Here is a 20,772-nt window from a genome sequence, read left to right as displayed (position 1 = left end):
TTTTTTTAAGAATAGTCCAGCCGCACCAGGAAGTGGTCTATCTCAGGACAACTGACAAGGTACATTCAAGGTAGGAGCAACTTCCACCTGGCTTATACAAGCTAAAAAACAGTGGTTTTTGTTGTTGTTGGTTTTTTGTTTTGTTTTGTTTTTACAAGCCCAGCACAGTAAATTTATTTTCTGACATAATTTTCACCATCACATTGGCCAATGCTTCCATCTGTTTAGGCATTCTTTTACACTCAGGATACTCTGCTCCTGAAACAATGCCACTTAAGGTGAGTAGGTCTTTGCACTAAATAGGGTAATTCCCTACATACAACCCACAGGAAATCCAAGCTGTACAGTCCCTCACCAATGCTCTGTTCCTGGGAGATTGTAGATTGTGTCCTGATGACAATTAAAACTATCCACCACACCATATTATTCATAGATTTCTTTGGTATTTAAAGACTCCTCTTGTACACGATAGTATATTCTCATACTCAGTTTTTATCTCTGGAGAACGTAGAGTTTCACACTTTAGGCAAGTAGTCTATCACTTGAGCCCTTTCTGTAATACTAATTTTGAGGAAATGTCTTAAGGATGTTCTTGAAGTCTTCTTTTTGCCTAGGCTGGCTTTGAACTTGCAATCCAGCCTTTAGCCTTTCAAAGAGCTTGCAGTTTCTGAGCACAATTCTCTTGCTCTTTTAAATTAGCCCTTTTGTTCATTTGGGGTTGTTTGTTCTCAGCCAACACTTTCATTATGTATTTTTCTGTTGTCATGACAAATACATGATTAAAAACAAGCTAATGGAGAGATAGTACTAATGTTCTTAAGCCCAGACCAAGGGCTAAGTTCACAGTACAAATACAACTTTTGTACAGGTAGAATATTCTAGGGATAATAATAACTAAAGCTGGTCAAGTGATTATTAAAGTCAAGAGGATGATGGCATTGGAATTTTGTACTTGCTCATTTCATCCTTATTCTAATCCAGTGGGATTTTTATTTGCCCAATGTTTGCCTGGACTAGGTAGCGAGACACTGTCTTAAAAACCAACCAACCAACCAACCAACCAACCAACCAACCAACCAAAACAACCAAACAACCAAACAACCAAACAACCAAATAAACCATGTGCTGTCTATAATCTGTGGGTGCAAGGCTGAAGTTCTTGCTCATTCCCAGTAGCTTTCTTTACTGAGATTAAGGGAACAAGTGACTTCAGAAGGAGAACATGTGGATATTTTTCATCACTGGACAATTACATTTGCTTAAATCCATATTTCTACATTGAATCTCAAAGATGAAACAAACTCCAATGTACCAGCAATGGAGTTTTTGAAAGCTCCTTGGTTAGTAGAGCCTTTGTTTTGTGGAACTAGGAGCCTCATTTGAATTCCAGAAACCTGAAGCAACAGTTCTTCTCCACCCACCTTAGCAGTTACAGAAGTTAGTGTCAACCTGAGGATGGAGTGTTACTGGCAGTTCATGGCTCTTGAGAGAGGGAGAATTGGTTTTCTCCAGAATAGCTTGTCCAATCCCAAGTGTCTACACATGGCAACACTAAATGGACTCACTAGGTTGTGTGTGTGTTTGTGTGTAGGTGTGAGTGCATACATGTGTAACAATAATTAAGAAGAGGTTATGAGTTAGAGATGGAATATGTGGATATGGGAGGAATGGAAGAAGGGAAAGGAAAGAGAGGAACAGGTGCAGTGAACATGTCTGAGACTCTTAAACATTAAAAATAAATAACATGTAAAATTCCACATCAAAAGATGTTACAGCTTAATTTTCCCATGAATTTATTAAATAGGGTACTTAAAAGTACCAATAAACCATGGATCATTTGCATATTCACAGATGTCACCTCTCCTACGTAATCTGTGTATAATTAGTTATGATAGTAGCAACTGGAGATATGCACCATATTATGCTCTTGTTCAGAGCAGGAGAGGTGTAAAGGTTCCATTTATGGCTGAGCAGACACTTGTTCTCTGCACTTTGAGTAGTTTCTCTGATGAGACTTGCAAGCTGCACTAACTAATCTACGGATAGTGATAATAATTTAGAGAACAATTTGATACTAGACCCATTTAACAAAACAATGACTATAGGTTCAGCCATAGGGCATGTGGGCTTCCCAGACTTGGATTCTTGTCCAGATTTACAACACCAGGAATGTACTTCCTCCTGTGGAAAAGGCCTTAAGTCCAATGGAAAAGCAGTTTGGTTCCCTATATTATGTGTACCTCTGTTGCATCTGAGTGTGTCTTGCTGTAGTTGACAGAGCTCACAGCTGAGGGAGACTTGATCATAATCTCCAACCCCATGGCCTTTCTAGTACTCCCTGGTACTATGAAGGCTGCCAGAGGAAAGACAGCTTCCTGGACAGTATCATCCTGATTTCTCCACATTCTGTGACTGAAGTGTGTGGTGTCTTCAGTGATAGCATTTATCAAGTTCTGTGGGGCAACCAAGTGCAGTGCCGAACATCTCTACCGTTTTGGGGGTGTCTGGAACACCTCTTACCAACAATTCAGGATGAGATATCCAATATCTGACACTGGGTTTTTTGCTTTTTATTTGGAAACCTATTACTCTGGGAGGAGCCCTCCCCCATGGATGGCAACTTCAATAATACATTGATGATGTTGTGAATCTTTAGATAAATTTATTTCCTTGGTTTCCTTATCTGTAAAATGGTAACAGACACATGCTTTCAAGATTGCTTGAGAATCATACATATACTTCTATATGATACATATACACCAATACTCTATGAAGCCACTGTGATTCATTTAGTCAATTGATATGATTTGACCAATAAGATAAGGCAACTCCACAACAATGGTCAGCAGCAGCTGTGAATGGAAGTCCAAGGATCTAGCAGTTGCTCAGTCCCACAAGGCAAGTAGGCAAAGAAGAGAGAATCTTCCTTCTTTCAATGTCTTCAGAGTGTACCACCACGCCTGAATCTGGGACTTGCTTTGTCCCAGATCACCTTGAACTCAGAGATCTCCCTGCCATAGTCTCCCAGAATTCATAGCCACTAGGCCTCAGGATCTCCATGCCAAGATCCAGGACAGAAACTTGTATCTTCCAGCCTCAAGATCAGGATCACAGATGAGCCTTCCAATTCTGGACTGTAGTTAATTCCAGATATAGTCAAGTTGACAACCAGGAACAGTCACTACAGGAAGCATCCATACCAAGTAAAGGTGCATCTCCTTTGAGAAGGTCTGGCTACTTCAAGCGAGACTAAGTGATACTCTGAGGTGGTTTCCATATCCTCTCTGCCTTCTCCTTGTCTTATGCATTCTATGACCCACCCTTACAGGTCAGAATAGCTGCTCAGAGTTGTAGCTTTGTGCTTCCTTGTCCTCAGGCTATTTGTAAATCAAAAGAGATCTTTTCCTTGTAACAGAGGAAATGCCTTACCTTATTGGTCAAATCATATCAATTGGCTAAATGTGTCACAGTGGCTTCCAAGAGTGTGGACATTTGTTTGAGCCAGTTGGAGTCCACCTTGGAGATGTGCGCAAGGCTATGGATGCTACAAGGCTGTGGGCAATACTCAGCTCAAACTGAATTTAATCACCAGGAAGAAGGGGGTAGACACCTTTCTTCTTCTTCTTCTTCTTCTTCTTCTTCTTCTTCTTCTTCTTCTTCTTCTTCTTCTTCTTCTTCTTCTTCTTCTTCTTCTTCTCCTCCTCCTCCTCCTCCTCCTCCTCCTCCTCCTCCTCCTCCTCCTCCTCCTCCTCCTCCTCCTTCTTCTTCTTCTTCTTCTTCTTCCTCTTCTTCTTCCTCTTCTTCTTCCTCTTCTTCTTCCTCCTCCTCCTCCCTCTCCTCCTCCCTCTCCTCCTCCTCCTCCTCCTCCTCCTCCTCCTTCTTCTTTTTCCTTTTTAGCCTTTGAAATTCCCTAGAATAGAGTGTCCTCTCCTGGAAGTTTTGGTCTTCTACTATTATAAAGGACCTGGAACAAATTAGATTTTAACAGTATTTACATTTAATTTTTAACAGCTCAGGCTCATTTATTTTGTGTCACAAACAGATGAAGGTCAGCATTTACGTTGATTTCTTCCTTGCTACCCCTGTAATGATGGAAAGCATGCTCACCTGTAAGAAAGTTAATTGGCAGTAACTAAAGGTAACAGTTTGATGGTGACTCACAATCCTCAACCAGGGGGATGCAGGAAAATATTTGAGTTCAAATCCAGTTGCACCATTTCACATGCCTACATATAAACTAGCAGAAGATGGTGGAATCATAACTGAACCTGAGATAGATAGTCTGCTCTTTCAGAGATGGCTGTTTGAATGTCAAAAGTCTCCCTTAGGCAAATGGATTTGAACCCTTGGACCCTAGATGGTGGTGGTGCTACTTGGGAAAGCTGTGGAATCCCTGAGATGTGGAGCTTTGCCAGGGAGAGTAGGTTATTATTGTTGGCATGCTTTGAGAAGTTATAGCCTGCTCCCATCTCCTATTCACTCTGCTACCTGACCGTGAGTCTAATATGACCTAAGAGCCTCCCATCCCTGTGTCCTTGCCTTCTCTTCAATGCTTGGTTTTATTCTCTCAAACTGTAGGAAACAATAAACCTGTCTCTTATTGGGTATTTTGATGCCTCAGTTTCCATCTTAAAAGAGAAGGTGCTATAGGAGCTAAGGCTTGGATCTGCTGGGGAGAACAGTGCATTGTAATACACCTTGCAATGTTTAGCAAAGTAAGTTCAGGGATGTGTAGTCCAGTGAGTCACAAGCAGGAGTGACTTTGTCTCCTATGGGCCATCTGGCACTATCTAGAGACACCCTTGATTGACACACCTGATAGAGGTGTGCAATGGTTTGTCATCTGGTGGGTAGAGGCTAGTAAACAAATATGTCATAAGAATAGGCCAGCTTCCCAACAAAGGAATATTTGAACCCAGAGCATCAAAAATGGGGTGGTTGAGAACTGCGGTAACCTCAACATGGCCGTCTTTTGATTCTTTGTGGACATTTACTTCCTGTGGTGAGTTGTTATCATGGGACAAAGGCCAACTGGCAGAAGAGAAAAGAGCCAGGCAGGCCTTGTGAAGTGGGCTTAGTTACACTCAATCAAAACAGACTGTTAAAAACACAAGGCTTAAAAATAACTTGTTATTTTAAAACACTCCGGCCTTTCCACCCTGTGAGCCTGTCTTTCTAAAGTTGAGCTAAATTCAAATATGAACACATCAATCACAGCCCTAAGCAACTTATCACTGATCTTCTCTTCACTTTATCTCTCTGCAAACTGGCAGTGATAATAGGTTTATCTGTTTTCGTTGTTACAGAGGATGAAATGAGCGAAGGTAGCCAAAACCTTGTGTGGCAGTGCTGGGGACCCTAAACTATGTGCAAGTATTGATGACTCCAGCTTAGTGGTTGCTAGTACTTGTGCACCATCAGGATACCTGGCCTTTCCACCCTCACTGGGACCTAAGCACATAAAGAGCATTCATGGGAAGATGTCCTCAACCCCAAAGCCAAAGAAATCCCAAATGGAAGGATCCAGTTAATATTGATCCAGAGATTCTGAAGAGTGGCCTGTGAGATTCCTTCTGTGAGTACTTCCTGAATTTCAAGAGCACAAACCCAGCTCCCTGTGGAGTGTGAACTCATACTGTCTTCTTGGCAGAGATGAGTACCAGACCTCTGGTTTTATCCTGAGCAGTCTGCATCTTGTTTTCTTGATACCTCACTTATTCCACTACAGTTGTCTTCAGTTTCATAGTGGAAAAGCACAGAGTAGAAGGAGAGTGCAGCACAGTCCCTGTACTAAACATGTTCATTATGACATGCTAATTCTCTGAGCGACATGAAACCCCCCTAGTGTGTGCATTTATGCTTGTGAATGCTTTGTGTGGAAGGGTGCGTGTTGTATGAGTGTTTCTGATTTCTTATGCACATGACTACATGTTCACACATCCACCCTGTTTGCAACACTGTGGTGTGTATTTGGGCTGTCCCATGTCATTCCATGTGTGTAAATCTAAGGATGTATACATCAACCTGCTTGTATGTCAATTGTTATACATATGTGAGTTATGTGGACACATACAGTTTCCTATTTGAACTTATGTAAGTTTGTGAGGTCATGAATGAGCTAATCTGCTTATGTGTGATTACTACTGTGCTCAGAGCATAAGAATCCTCATGCATGTGCTTGTCAGTATGCATGAATATAATATCTGTGCATTTACTGAAGATCGGAACTTGAACTCCTTTTGGGGCTTCTGTGTTTTTAATGATGAATATGTTTAATGTTCACCTACTATATGTGTGTGTTCTTGTAGGGGCACATGTGTAAATGTGTGAATGCATGTATCTGTGCACCAGGGAAGGAGGAACAGAGGTTTTCAGAGGATGGTTGTCTTTGAGCTATTACTTCTTAAGCCAAATGTGTCCTCCCCCTAAGCCATGTTGGAAGAGCAGCAAGGATGAAGACTATGTGAACTCTGAGAGAAACAGACCTTACTAGTAAATTCATCCTCCTCAATGTTTCACACTGAATGCTTATTGGTATCTTTAGAATGAGGTCTTTCTGTAAAGTAGGAAGGAAGCTGTTTTCAAGCGCTCCCTTCTCAGAAAGGCCCGGAATCACCGAAGCCAGATTTTTACCCACAGGATTTTGCCTTGTTTACATTCAGAAAAACCAAATATCCTAAAGATTGTGCTGGAAATCCCCAGCTTGACTCTGCGTTTGCTGATCCATGCATAAAGCTTGCCACCTGCCAGACTTGGAATCACACTGAGTTGAGCATCTTGCTGAAGCAGGTAACTTGGTGCATTTGAACTGTGTTTTCAGGAAGGTCTAGTTGTAAAGGCTTGGAATGGGCAAACACCTAGTTACATTGCACAGAGGAGAAAACTGAAGGCTGGAAATCTGCCAGAGGTTGGAGATTCAACGATGGATGTGCTGGATGCGGTTGCCATGGAGTGAAACGGTTATGGAGGAAGGTATGAATGCCTGGCCTCTCCTCCCTGGTCCAGCTATGCTGACTTCTTTCTGTTTCCCCAGTCTCCCCCATTGGAAATCTTCATGTGCTGCTCTTTCTCCCTGCACTGCTCTGGCTCTTCCTGTGACTCATTTTTTTTTCCTCATCACTTTCAATCCTTTTTTATAGGCCATCTTCTATACGCCATTCAAATCATTTCTCACCCCACAGTCTTTTCCTGGGAGGTCAGCCTGTTTTAGTGCCCTTTGCCTGAGATGGCTATTTTGATACCAACTGGATAGCCACTAAAGCATCATTTCTCAACGTGTTTGTGAGCTTTATCCAGAAGAGATTAGACTGAGTCAGTAAACAGGGTAAAGAGCTCTTCTCACCCGTGTAGGTACACATATGACAGACAGTCCACTGAGAACATGACTAGAACAGAAAGGTAATTTGATTTGTCCTGTGTTGTTTCACATATGTGCATCTCAGGACTAATATATCCACCTGTATGTATGTATGTATGTATGTATGTATGCATGTGACGTGTTACATACATGCATTATTTCTTTTCTTGACATGCAGCTAATAATAAGTCAATTATTCCCATCCTTAGATAGCAGAACTCATTTTCAGCTCTGATTTATGGTGTGGGTACAAAAGTAAGAGATCCCGGGCATGGTGGCACATGCCTTTAATCCCAGCACTTGGGAGGCAGAGGCAGGCGGATTTCTGATTTTGAGGCCAGCCTGGTCTACAAAGTGAGTTGCAGGACAGCCAGGGCTATACAGAGAAACCCTGTCTCGAAAAACAAAAAACAACAACAACAAAAAAACAAAAACAAAAACAAAAGTAAGAAATCTAGGACAGGTCAGAGCTCCAAGAATCCCTATAACAGGCCATAGCATGACAATCCATCTTGGTTAGTTTGGGGGATCATAGGAGAGACACATGAATGTACTGGAGAAATGGGAACTACAAGTGACAGCTGTGTTTGAAACAGACACTTCTAAGACTAGCTGTTTCCCTCTTAGGTGAAGGGAAGAACTATTAACCATCTGCAGATCTCTAGCTTCTGGGATAGTGGCTATGGCAACAAGGATATTCTCTAGGAAAACAGGGAGTACTATGGATTCAAGTAGATGGTGAAGTCACTTCTCTGGATTGTTGTTCTCCGTGTGTGTTGTCTTAGACAAAGTATTCAGCTGCTTTGACTGTTTTCTCAATGACAAAATTGAGGAAGATATCATTTACATTGCAGAGTCATTGTGAAGATGAAAGTGAAATACAAACACATAGCTTGTGGCTTAAGGCCCAGCACTGGCTAGGTCTTTTACTTGGAGTCACTAGTGCTATTGTGATGACAGAGAAAGTTAGGAGGACGAGGAGGATGTGAAGATGATGGTGGTGATGATGTGGTAGGGATGCAATGACAACAGCAACTACAACAGAAAGTACTAATTTGTTGGCAGTATCAGTCTTCTATCATGAAAGGCATCAAAGTCACATCTTAAAATATGGCAGCCATGAGAGGCTGAGACAGGGTGATTTCTGAGAGCTTAAGGCCAGTCCAGGCTACTTAAGCAAGACTCTCTCAAAACAAGCAAGCAAACACATGCATCTGTCCTAAATTTGTTCCTTTTTCATAGTGGCTGGTGAAAGAAGTCTCAGCTAGAACATTAGTGCTCTGGTCACAATTGTGTCAGCTCCTCTGATGTGCAACCTCCTTGAAAAGTTCTGGAGATGGAAACAGCAAAGGGGCTGTGGCCAGTGATGCTGTGGGAGGGGGGCATCACAGCCCTCAGGATGAGCTCTCTGCTGTGCTGGCAAAGCCCAGCTTTACACTGGCAGGCTGAGTATTGTCTTAGTGTTTCCATCGCTGTGAAGAGACACCATGACCACAGCAACTCTTATGAAGGTGAACATTTAATTGGGGCTGGCTTACGGTTCAGAGGTTAAGTTCATTATCGCCAGGGCAAGAACATAGCAGCATCCAGGCAGATATGATGCTGGAGTTGCTAAGAGTTATACAACTTGATCCACAGGCAGCAGCAGTGACTGTGTGGCACACTGGGCATAGCTCAAGCCTGCCCCCACAGTAACACACTACCTTCAAAAGGGCCACATCTGCTAACATACTGCCACTCTCTATGGGCCAAGCATTCAAGCATTTGAGTGCATGGGGGCCATTCCTATTCAAACCAGTACAGGTGGCTTAAGTTGCCTTTTCTACTCTTGCTGAACCTCAGTTTGCTCAACAGTAAAATGGGCATCAGAATGAAGCTACAGTTGAGTCACTCACATATCTGCTGCATGCCTTTCATGACAAGGCAACTGGTAGAGAGTAGGCACTTACTATACTTAGGCAATGAACAAAGCAGCAAAGTGTTGGCAGTTGCTATGCAACAGTAAGATGGTATGGGCAGAAGCATTGCAATTAGACAGCCTGGGCTAAAATTGCCGTGGTGCTGTTAAATTGGTAGTGTGTGTGTGTGTGTGTGTGTGTGTGTGTGTGTGTGTGTGTACACATGATTGCTTTCATGGCCTAAATATCTGCCAAGAAGCCATCCAGGAAGCATCTCTGATCGGGATGGGCTTATTTTGAGCTTGCAGTTTGAGGTCACACAGTCTATTGCTGCAGGGGAGACATCTGGCCATACTCATTACATAAGCACACAGGAAACAGTCAGTGAATAGGAAGTGGGAGGGGTTATAGAACCTGAAATCCTCCAACCTCCCCTGTGACTCACTTTTCAGTAAGGTTCCACCTTCTGAAACAGCGACACCGACTGGAGACCTAGTGTTTAATCCCATGAGCTTATATGGCCATTTTATCATACTCAAATCATTAATTTGTGTATATGCCGCTCGTGTATATACAGGTAAATGTAAACATTCTGTGGACCTCTACACTGGATGTGGAGCTGAGGGAAGGACTTGATGCTAAAAGCCTTTGCACTGTCATCCAGACCCCTTGTCACAGGAAGCAAAAGGAAGATTGTTTGGCAGCCACCAGGATGCCACTGACCCCCATCAACCTTAGAGCAGGGCTCATGAGTGGTCAGCTTCCAATGTTCTGCCAAGGTTCCATCTGGGCACTGGATTCTTTCTCGGTGCTGCCGGGATCCCCTTTCAAGCAGTTCACAGCCAGTGTTCTCCCTCCCTCCCTCCCTCCCTCCCTCCCTCCCTCCCTCCCTCCCTCCCTCCCTCCCTCCCTCCCTGCCTCCCTCCCTCCCTCCCTCCTGCCCTTCCTTCTCTCTTTCTTTCTCTTTTTTAATTCTCCAAAAGATTGCATTATCAAAGTCTTTGTATGCAGTTGTAATTGCCACCCTTGGATGCCCTGTAAACTTGGTGAATGGAAGTGCTCTCACAGTGATCTCTTCAGTAATTACTTGTGTAAACTGTGTGTTTCCGTAAGGGAAACTCCACCGTGTTGGGGTAGTTTATAAAGATCTATAGTTTGTGATAGATTTTCCATATTGTTTCTTGGTTTCTCTGCTTTTCCTCATTAGAACACTGTCACCCACCCCACCCCCACTTCAGTCCACAGCATCATTTAGTCTAGAAGGCAAGAACACACAGCGCAGTTGGGAAGGAAGCTTCCTACAGATATAGACAAACTTGAAAGCCCATTTTTTTTTTTATTTTGCCAAAGACAATAATTGTGAAACACATTTCTGACAGTATGTGATTTATGAAATGGTTGCGGTGAGTTTTTTTTTTACTTCAAGAGTCTAGTAATAACACCATTTTTCTCTTGTGGCCACCAACTTTCCTCTTTCACATTTATAAAAGCCCAGCAGAGGGGCAAGGACAGCCTTGTGTCTTTTGCTATCAGAGGGCATTCCATTACTGTGCCATCCGAGAGACAAGGTATGCCTTCTGCTTTGAGGGGAGAGAGAGAGAGAGAGAGAGAGAGAGACAGAGACAGAGACAGAGACAGAGACAGAGAGAGGGAGGGAGGGAGGGAAGGGAGGCCTTTTTGGGATCTGCATCGTGCTTTGTGCTTTTCTTTTCCCACTGTTTCTTCTGCAGTAGAAAACAAGCAAAGCCACCAGGAAAGAAGAGCACTTGTCAACTGAGCAGACGGAGCAGATGGGAGGCTGAGGCAGGAAGAGGGCTTTGAGTCTGAAACCAGCCTGGGCCACACAGCAAGTTCCCAGGCAGTCCAGCCTGCAGGGTGAGACCCTGTCTGGACAGACAGACAGACATACAGACAGACACACACACACACACACACACACACCTCCAAAAAACAAAGAAACAAACAAAACAAACCCCCAGTCAGCATACAGGATTTGAATAATCCCAAACTCAAAGATGTTTGAAATAAACTTTAGAGATTCTGTAACCTAATGTATGCTTCTATTTACATGGGTAATTCATTGTGAACAATATGATGGACTCCATTATAACATTTTCATATAGGGGCATTGTAGGCTTTGCTCTTACCCACACCCCAACGTTTCTGTTCCCCCCTAGCTCCCTCCCCCTAGACCCACCCTTTTCTCAAGTAGTCCCTTTTCTACATGTGGAGAAAGCTCAGTGGTTCACCTTATCAACCAGATTGGATTGAGAGCTATCCAGAAGATTAATGAAGCACACCCTTGAATGTATCTTGGAGGATTTCGCAGGGATGGTTAGATAATGAAGACTCTGGCCTCGTCAGCAGTCTTCACAGCCTGTTGAGAGATGGTTGAACTGTGAGGTGTCTGTGTGAAGTATGTGTCTAAGAGATGTGCCTTTCAATGTGTAACCCCTTCTCCCTCTTCTGTACTTCCTCGGGGTTGAGTAGTTGGGAGTTTTCCCATTAGGGTCAACTGCCCTTTATTCTATGTACTAGATCACCATGGGGTCAGCTGACCATCCATGGACTGAAACATGAGCTGAGCTGTAGTCCCTCCTTTTAAGTAATTCCTCCCATGTATCTGTAGAACAATAAAAACTCTGTCCAACTCAAATGGGGAAGAGGAGAGAAAGAAGCGAGCTCAGGCTAATGAGCAGCCCTGAACCATGGGGGCATTCAGAGGTTCACATATAGAGATTAGTCAGCAGCAGAGGAACTGGCAGCTATGAGGAGGACATCTCCAAAGGTAGGGAGACAACAAAAGCTGAGCTGCTTAAATTTACCAGAGGATGCTTGGAATTCTTGTGGGATGACTAAGGATCAGCCCTTAATTTCAGTAGTGTGGACGTTATTGGTGACCTTAGTAAGAATAGGCTTTGTGAAGTGGTGTGGAGAAAAGACACGGGATATGAGAACAAGGTGTTTTACTGTAAATAGAGAGGATAAATGAGGTGAGGAGTAGAAACACATAAGACAGTGAAGGAGGGATGTTGAAGTTTTGGAGTATTGGGTAATTGTCCATGCAGATGCATGACGACCTGCGTTCAGACACCAACACCCACATGAAAAGCTGCGAGCGACTGTGCATGCCTGTAACTCCTGCACTGTGTAGGACAGAGACAGAAGGATCACTGGGGCTTGCTGGCTAACAGTCTAACTCTAGGTTCAGAAAAGACTCAAGGCTACAAAGTAGAAAGTGATACTGCAGTGTCCCCTCTGACCCCTTTAGGCACAAAGTGCGTACACACGCACACGCACACGCACAGAGAGGTGGGGGGAGATACTAAGAGAGAGATACTAAGAGAGAGATACTGAGATATAGAGACAGACAGAGACAGAAAAACAGAAAGAAGAGAGAGGAGGAAGAGACAGAGACAGACAGACGGACAGAAAGGGAGGGTGGTAGGGAGGGAGGGAGAGAGAGACAGAGACAGAGGCAGAGAAGTGCGAAAGAGAGTGACAGCATAACTACGGTCTTGGAAGTGCTCCACCAAGAGCAGAGACCTAGAAGGGAGGGACTAGGACAAGTGCAGCAGCAGTGCTCTGGTGGACACAGGAGGAATTGTGGGACTTGCCCTCTGAGGAGGAATTGTAGGACTTGTCCTTTGCTGGAGGTCAGATGGTGAGACAGTTCCTAGCACTGCTATTTTATCACAAAACAAAAGAGATAACTCATCATTTTCTAACAATAAAGAAGAAGCATTGGAGGCTAGGAGATATGTTTAATAATTTTCTTGGAAAAATAGAAAAGGCAAACTTTCAGAGAAACACAGCAGTGTTTTTTTTTCTGCGTAAATCTATGCTTTTACGTTAAACTGAGCTCTGTTATCATGGAACATACTTTCTTAGACTGTGCTGGGCTTCAGAATACATGATTTATTTAGACTGGCCTTGGCTTGGCTAGAGAAACAAATTAGGAAGAGAAGAAGTAAGAAAGTCCATGGCATTCTCCAAATGAAGCAATGTAGTTCTCAGCTGCTTGAAGAAGGCAGTAAATATGGAGAACAGAGATTGCTATTGGGGAGTGACAGTAAACATTCACAAGAGCTCTCTTGAAATGACCGAATCTGGGAGTCCACAAAAGGTGAATTATAAGGACAAGAGAGTGTTCTCAGAGAAGGGGATGCTTAAGTTTGAGGTTTTGAATTTAGGGCAGAATAAAGAGAGAAACCATGCAATCTGAGTGGAAGTAGGGCAGAATAGACTAGTGGAGTGGCAGGGGTCCTGAGATGAATGGATACTCTGAGGGAGAAGGTCACTGGAAGGAGGCAGAAACCATGGTGAACAGCATGTTCTATGTGGTAGAATATTCAGTGAATGGGAGAGATCATGAAAAGCCTGAAAAGAAAGGGCTTTGCTTACTAAGGATTGGCAAGGAGAATGGGCAGGTAAAGTGTTTGCTGTGCAAGCATGAAGACCTGGGTGGGGTCTCTAAAACACTCTAAAACTCCAAAACTCTAAATCTAAGATGGGTTTGGTAGCATATGTTTGCAATCCAAGTGCTGAGGAGATGGAGTCAGGTGAGTCCCAGCCAGCTCAGCCTGTTTAGCAAACCTCAGGTCTCAATGAAAGACTCTGACTAAAACATAAGGTAGATGACTCCTGAGGAACTACATCCAAGGTCTGTCCTAATTACACACATTCACACACACACACACACACACACACACACACACACGATCATGCACACACACAAGCATTCACATATGTAGTCACATGCACACGCCTCCTCACACTCACACACGTGAACACACAACTCACATATGCACATACATATATGATATGCTCACACATATGCATATGCAAACACATTCACATGTACACACACACACACACACACACACAGCTTTGGCATGGGCTTGAAAGAGTGGTTTCAGGAAGGAAAGAAGACATAGTTCAGAAGCAGCCATTAGACATACAGTGAGCATTTTCCCAATTAAGAAAAAATATTGATTAGATTTACATATATACACAAATACTCATATACACTGACACATAGAGGCATGTGTTGCGTAGTGACCCTTTGGTTAAAAGAAAAACCATATGTGATGGTGGTCTTGTAAGATAAGGTTTCATGACTGTCTTAGTTTGTGTATGTACACCCTATGAAACTTACACAATAATGAAATCTACCAACATGTTTCCTGGTGTGTTATGGAGTATGTGTGTATTTCTATACATGTATGTTCATATACAGCTACATATCTGTAAATAAAATTACCCCATTCTGTATGCTCAGTGAGCTTAGACAACCTACCCAGGTCCTGGGGCAGCTACTGGAGCCCAGCCTGCTTGATTTGAAGCTTGTCTAGCTCACCATGACTGACATTTCTCTTAGGTTCTACAAGGGTCCTGCTCAGTTCTGGCCATGCAGCTTCCTCCTTCAAAGGCCCTCCCCCGAGGTTATCCAGAAGAAACTATGGATCTATTGTGCAGTGGGCACATCCCAGAATCCTTGACCTTTGTCCTCAAGGTGAATAAGTCATATAGTAGGGAATTCACCCTTGATATCTCCTCCATCCAGATTCTATTCAGAGCAGGGACAAGTCAGTAAAGACAGCTGGCTTTAATCCTCCTGGTGCCTACAGGGAGACAATGAGTCAAATTGGCTCTACTTAAGGAATGAAACCTGGAAGGGAATTATCATCACGCTCCTCAGTGAGGCCAGCAGAAAAGGGGATTTAAATTAAAGTGATAGCCACCGATGTGGTTGGCATTCACTCCATCTCCCAAAGTCTCTCTTTGTCTTTATGTCCTCCCTGAATGAGACAGAGCAGAGCAATGAGGGAAGGCAAAGCAGTCCTCCAGCCTTGTGATGCTCCTCTTCAGCAGCTGCCCGAGGGCTCTGTGCAGCTCCCAAGTGGGCAAGTTCTCAGAGTAATCCTACAGGATAGCTATGACCCTTCTCCTACCTCTAAAGTGTATATGCGCGTGTGCGTGCATTTGTGTGTGTGTGTGTGTTCACATGCAAAGGTGTGGATGAATCTGTAAGAATGTGTGGAGAACAGAGGTCAACTTCAGATGTCATCTTTAGATGCCATCTACCTTTTTTAAAGATTATATGTCTGTGGGTACACTGTTACTGTCTTCAGACACACCAGAAGAGTGCATTGGATCCCATTACAGTTGTTTATGAGTCACCATGTGGTTGCTGGGAATTAAACTCAGGACCCCTGGAAGAGCAGTCAGTGCTCTTAACCACTAAGTCTACCCCCTGCCATTTTTTTAAATTATTTCATCTTTTTTTAGAATTTTGCCCAATGAATTTGGATCATATTCATTCCCCCAACTTCTCCCAGAAAAATTTCCCATTTCCTACACAGCCAACTTGGTGTCCTCTTTATTTGCTTGAATCTACTAAGTCCAATTTGTACTGCTCATGTACTCTTAGATATGTAGCCCTCCACTGGATCAGGTGTTGCACTTTGAAAAAAATACCGACTCTATCTCAGCAGATATCAATTGCTGATTGTTCCCTAGCTAGGCTTTGAGTCCATTTCCTCTATTCATACTGGGATTTGGTCTGGCTTAAACTTGTACAGGTTTGTGCATGCTGTGGGAGTTCATACGTATGACTGTTTGATATATTCAGAAGACACTCCTTGTGACTACTACTGCTTGCTTTTTGGCTTGTAAATTCTTTCTACCCCTTCCATAATGATCTATGAACTGCTTTGGGATAACAGGGATATATATATGGATATATGGAGAGAGAGAGAGTGACCTATTCAGGGCTAAGCATTCCTTAGTCTTTTATTCTCTGCACTTTGGTCAGTTGTGAGTGCTGGTGTTATTTGGCATCTAGTGCAAATAGATGTTTCCTCAGATAAAGGTTGAGCAATGCATCAGTCTATGATGAGTCATTAGGAATTGGTTTGATTTTATGTCCATTTAGCAAGGTAACAGTTATAGAGTCTTCCCTAGGGCCCATGAACTGTTTATCCACTGGTCCATGATCCAAGAATGGTGCCAGGCCTAGATGTTTCTTCTGGAGTGGGAGTTAAATCCAATCAGAGGATGGTTACTTACTGCCCTGATGTTCCTGACACCATTGCATCAGTACACATGTCTTGCCAGGCCAGTCATTATTATGGCTCTCAGGGTTCAGAGTTGCCTTAGACTATGATTCCTCTCTACACTAGTGTTGTTCACAGTGCCTTTCAGAACTATGGAAGTTATCCCATAGAGTTGAGGCCTCCAGGTCAGTACCAGCTTGGTTTCTCCATGTTCTCTGACTCAAGTACACAATGCCTTCAGCAATATATAGCCTTACTGTTCCATTCTGGAGAGTAACCAGTAGGATTGACAATAGCTTGCAATGTTTGGAAGCATCTATGGAATCTCAATGGCCAGAAATTCCAAAAGAGAATAATCCATTCCTGTTACTAGGATTATCTGTTACTCTCTGGTGCCTATTGTTCCCTCATAGAGCAATTTAATCTCCCTCTGTCTCTCTGTCTGTCTCTCTCTCTGTGTCTCTCTGTCTCTCTCCCCTATCTATCATCTATCTATCTATCTATCTATCTATCTATCTATCTATCTATCTATCTGTTATCTATTATCTATCTATCTGTTATCTATCTATCTATCTATCTATCTATCTATCTATCTATCTACCATTTATCTATGTATCCATCCACCATCTCTCTACTTCCCATCTACCCATCAAGAAGATTCTACAGTATTAGGTTTCTATATAACTTTTTGAATGGTTTTTAGTGGTATTTATTCTTCCTCTACCCTACCCTCCTACACCCCCTCACCACATTTCTGTCCCTTAATTCCCTTTTAACCAGTTACACCACACTCTCTTGAAAACACCCACCCACCCTAAGGCTCCACACTAATTTCTTGATCTTTTGATCTTAATTCCAATGAAGTAGACATATTGTAAGATTCAAAGTGAACATCTGCCAGGAGTGGTGGCACATGCCTTTAATCCCAGCACTTGGGAGGCAGAGGCAAGTGGATTTCTGAGTTCGAGGCCAGCCTGGTGTACAGAGTGAGTTCCAGGACAGCCAGGGCTATACAGAGAAACCCTGTCTTGAAAAACAAAAACAAAAACAAAGTGAACATCCATTTTGGTCAAGGTTTGGAACTCATGGATCCCACTAAGCTAAGGAACCCTAGAACCTGCATATGTCCACCTCCCCAACACTGAGATTGCTTGTGCATAGCACCACATGGTCTGGGTATTCTTTTTTTTTTTTTAAGTGGGTTCTGGGAATCAAAATTGAGCACTCATTCTTGTCTAGCATGAACTTTGATGGCTGTACCATCTCCCCAGCCCTCTTGCCTCTAGTTTAAGGGTAGGCAATTTAGTGTCAGTGTGATGTTGCATCTTACTTGGGTCATAGAAGCACTCTTGACTCTTAACTTGCACATACCTCTACCGCTTTTTGGTTAGTACTTCCTCAGAGGCCTTGTTCCCTCGAATTGGCTTTACTCAGCAGCTGGGGTAACAAGAAAAGGCCACATGAGGAAGCCAATCAGCGCTTCTCATGGTCTTCCTCTCTTTTTGTCACTAATCTGGTGCTGGGCTGCTGGGTTTATCTCTCACCTGCCAGCTGTGAGTCCTTAGGGAAATGACTCGGTCCCTCCACACCTCATTTTCCCCATCTGGAAGATTGGGATCATTATAACTTTTATCTTATGAGGCCGTTGTGAAGATTAAATAATTTAAATATGTTAAGCATTTACAACTGTGGCTGGCACAGAGGAAGTGGTTGGTGTTATTTTTGTAGCTTGTGGCACTTGTTTTTATTGTGAATAGCTATGCCACTAGTAATGATGATTATCATGATGAAGGCGCCAATGGTAAGATATAATCATTTGTTTTGCCTTTACTGGGGTGCCAGGGTTGACTGGGACAAGTGATTTAACACGTGTAGTATCGTAATTAACCCTCATCAGCTAGGATACTTTTGGATGCAATGACAGAAATTGCAACTCCAGCTGGTTTAAATGACAGGTCATTTATTATTGCCTGGAACAGGAAACTCAGACTAAGGCAGGTTTCAATACGGGTTGATTGAGGGAATAAATGGTGATACAAGTACCCGGACTCTTTGATGCATCTCCTCTACATTACTTGGCTGTTAGCTTCATCCATAGGCTGTTCTTAAGTAGTCCAAGGCACCAGAGGCAGGGTAGACAGCAGAAACAGGTAAGAGATACCTGGAAGAAGAAACAAAAATGATCCCAGAAGTTCTAGGCACACAGCAGGCCTTGTCTCATTGGCCAGAGTAGTGTCCTGTGACACTGGCCAGAGCAGAGCCATCTCTGAGATAGTGGACTGAATGGTATTTCCTCCTCCGTGCCATTCAGATTAGCCTTGGAGCTGAGGGGTCCTGGATAGTAAACTTTTACTCCTATGCAAAAGGAAGAGAATCGGGGTGAGTGAGAGCCAAGGCCTACCTCATAAAGGTGTTGCCCATGCCTTTGGACATGGACAAAGAAGGAGAAAGGATTTGAAAAGAGAATGACATCATAGCTTCATCAATGCCGAAATGGCACTCCAAGGCAACCCTGTCTGATCACAAAGTACATGTTTTTCTGGGCCGCATTGAAACTGGATGTTTGGGACAGAAGATGTGCCCAATTTCACTGAGCATATACAGCATGGCAAGCATAGTGTAGGTGCATCATAACAAACTTAATTAATCAATCTATTTGTGTGTACGGGTACATATGCACATATACATGTGAATGCCAAAGTATAGCTTGTGGCTTTGCTTCTCAGGAACCATCCACCATTTCTTTTCTGAGAGAGTCTCCCAGTAGCTGAGAGCTGTGGCTCTGTAGTCTAGATGAGCTGGCTGGTGAGCCACAGGGTTGCACAACCTCTGCATTCGAAGAGCTGGATTACTATGCATGCCTACACAATTGACATTTTTAGGTCAGTGCTGGGGATTGAACTCTTGTCCTTAAGCTTGCGCAGTAAGCACTTTACACACTGAGCCATCTCCCATCCCGTGTTTATCAATTCAGTGCATCAGGCATTTTTAAGAGGCTTTAATATGAGTAGAGGTCAGCTGAGGTTCATGAAGAAACTTTGGCGGACTGGAGACCACTGACCTAGCAAATCCCAACCTTGAATCCAGGTGTGTCTACTTTCAAAGCCCCAACATTTTCTATGATCTCCCCATAAAATAGAATGACCTCACATCCCTGTATTTTGGGGGGAGCCAGATGAGGAAAACTGAAACTTTTAATGAGGATCCTGATGCATTTCAACTCAGTGACCCAGTTTGATTCTTTTTTTTTTTTTATCAAATCATTTTTATTTTAGAATGAGGCACTTTCAAAGCACATGCCCTAGTGAACTGTTTCCTCTTCTGTGCCCAGAGTTCTGTGACCTGTTCTGCCCACCTGCCTCCACTGAACACTTTGAGGATAAAACATCCTAATTGGCTGCTCTGACGCCCCCTGGGATGCATGGAGTCAGGATTGTAGAAATGCTCTCTTTGGGAGACAGGATGGTAAGTATCTCTTCTCCCACAGCCACAAGCAAGGAGAGAGGGATTTTGATTGCATGAAACCTAAGGCCATGCCCAGTCTTGGGTGGCATGCCCTCACAAATCACCTCTGTGCTTTCCCATATCACTTCTAAGTCAAACCCAGGGATGGGGGTTATGATGAGTGGGTGACCCCACCAAGTGCCACATGCTAGACTAGTATTTAATTTTCACAGATCAAACCCTGTGATTTGCAGAAGTAAAATACTTGTGGAGATACCACAGCTATTGTGTGTAAGCTTGGAGCTGACCTACATCTGAGCCTAAATCTTGTGTTTTCTCAGTAGTAAGTTTTGGATTGGCTGTCAACAGTTTTATACCTTTTGAACACCTTCCTCATACTGCACACACATATTAACTTGTGTTATTTGTATTTGTGGTGATGGAGATCTACTCAATTAACATGAGAAAAAGGGAGATTTTGTTATACATTAGTGAGGTTCTCAGAGTCAAGGGCAGAAGTTGAGCTCCATGGAGACGTTGTCTCCACCTGCACGTGAACTACATGACTGATTCATCCTTCATAGCCACTGTAGAGTAGTTTCTGTATTTCGCTTTACCCAAGAACATCACCAATTGTACTTGACCTTTGCTGTGCACTGAGGGAGACTAGCCACATGATGATGCACAGAAGGCTTTTTTGTTTGTTTGTTTTTTGTTTTTGGTTTGTTTTCTTTTCCCCATCTCTTTCCCCTCTTCTTCCTGCTCTGCTAGTTCTGTTTTCAGAAAAGAGAATCATCACACTCACAAATGATCTGTATCTAGCTCTAGTCTATTGAAGTGTCTCTACAGGCTGAGGAGAAATAATGTACCAAGTGGCAGCTCTTGATTATTATAAGCTTATTGCTTATATTGGTGGTGTGCTCCAAAATAATGAAGGCACATTCTAGAAGGAAACTCACAGCTCTCCTCCAAAGCAGCTTATAACATATAATATAATAATATATAATATATAACA

At 43.1% G+C, this 20,772-nt stretch overlaps 1 long non-coding RNA gene across 2 annotated transcripts in view; it reads left to right on the top strand.

The window, feature by feature from the left end:
* Window positions 1-6,781: 6,781 nt before the first annotated feature.
* Gm45919 overlaps window positions 6,782-20,772 on the top strand; it is a 120,756-nt gene continuing 106,765 nt past the window's right edge. The window contains exons 1-3 of one of the 2 annotated variants that reach the window (XR_875919.2): window positions 6,782-6,972; window positions 10,986-11,130; window positions 19,645-19,778. This is a non-coding gene — a long non-coding RNA (predicted gene, 45919). The remainder of the gene's footprint in view (window positions 6,973-10,985; window positions 11,131-19,644; window positions 19,779-20,772) is intronic. The other variant, XR_001782011.2, reaches the window with a different exon arrangement.

Source organism: Mus musculus, chromosome 16 (genome assembly GCF_000001635.26).
Source record: "Mus musculus strain C57BL/6J chromosome 16, GRCm38.p6 C57BL/6J".
Taxonomy (NCBI): Eukaryota; Metazoa; Chordata; class Mammalia; order Rodentia; family Muridae; genus Mus; species Mus musculus.
Note: the sequence above shows the minus strand (reverse complement) of the source record. Positions and strands in the feature narration are given on the sequence as shown.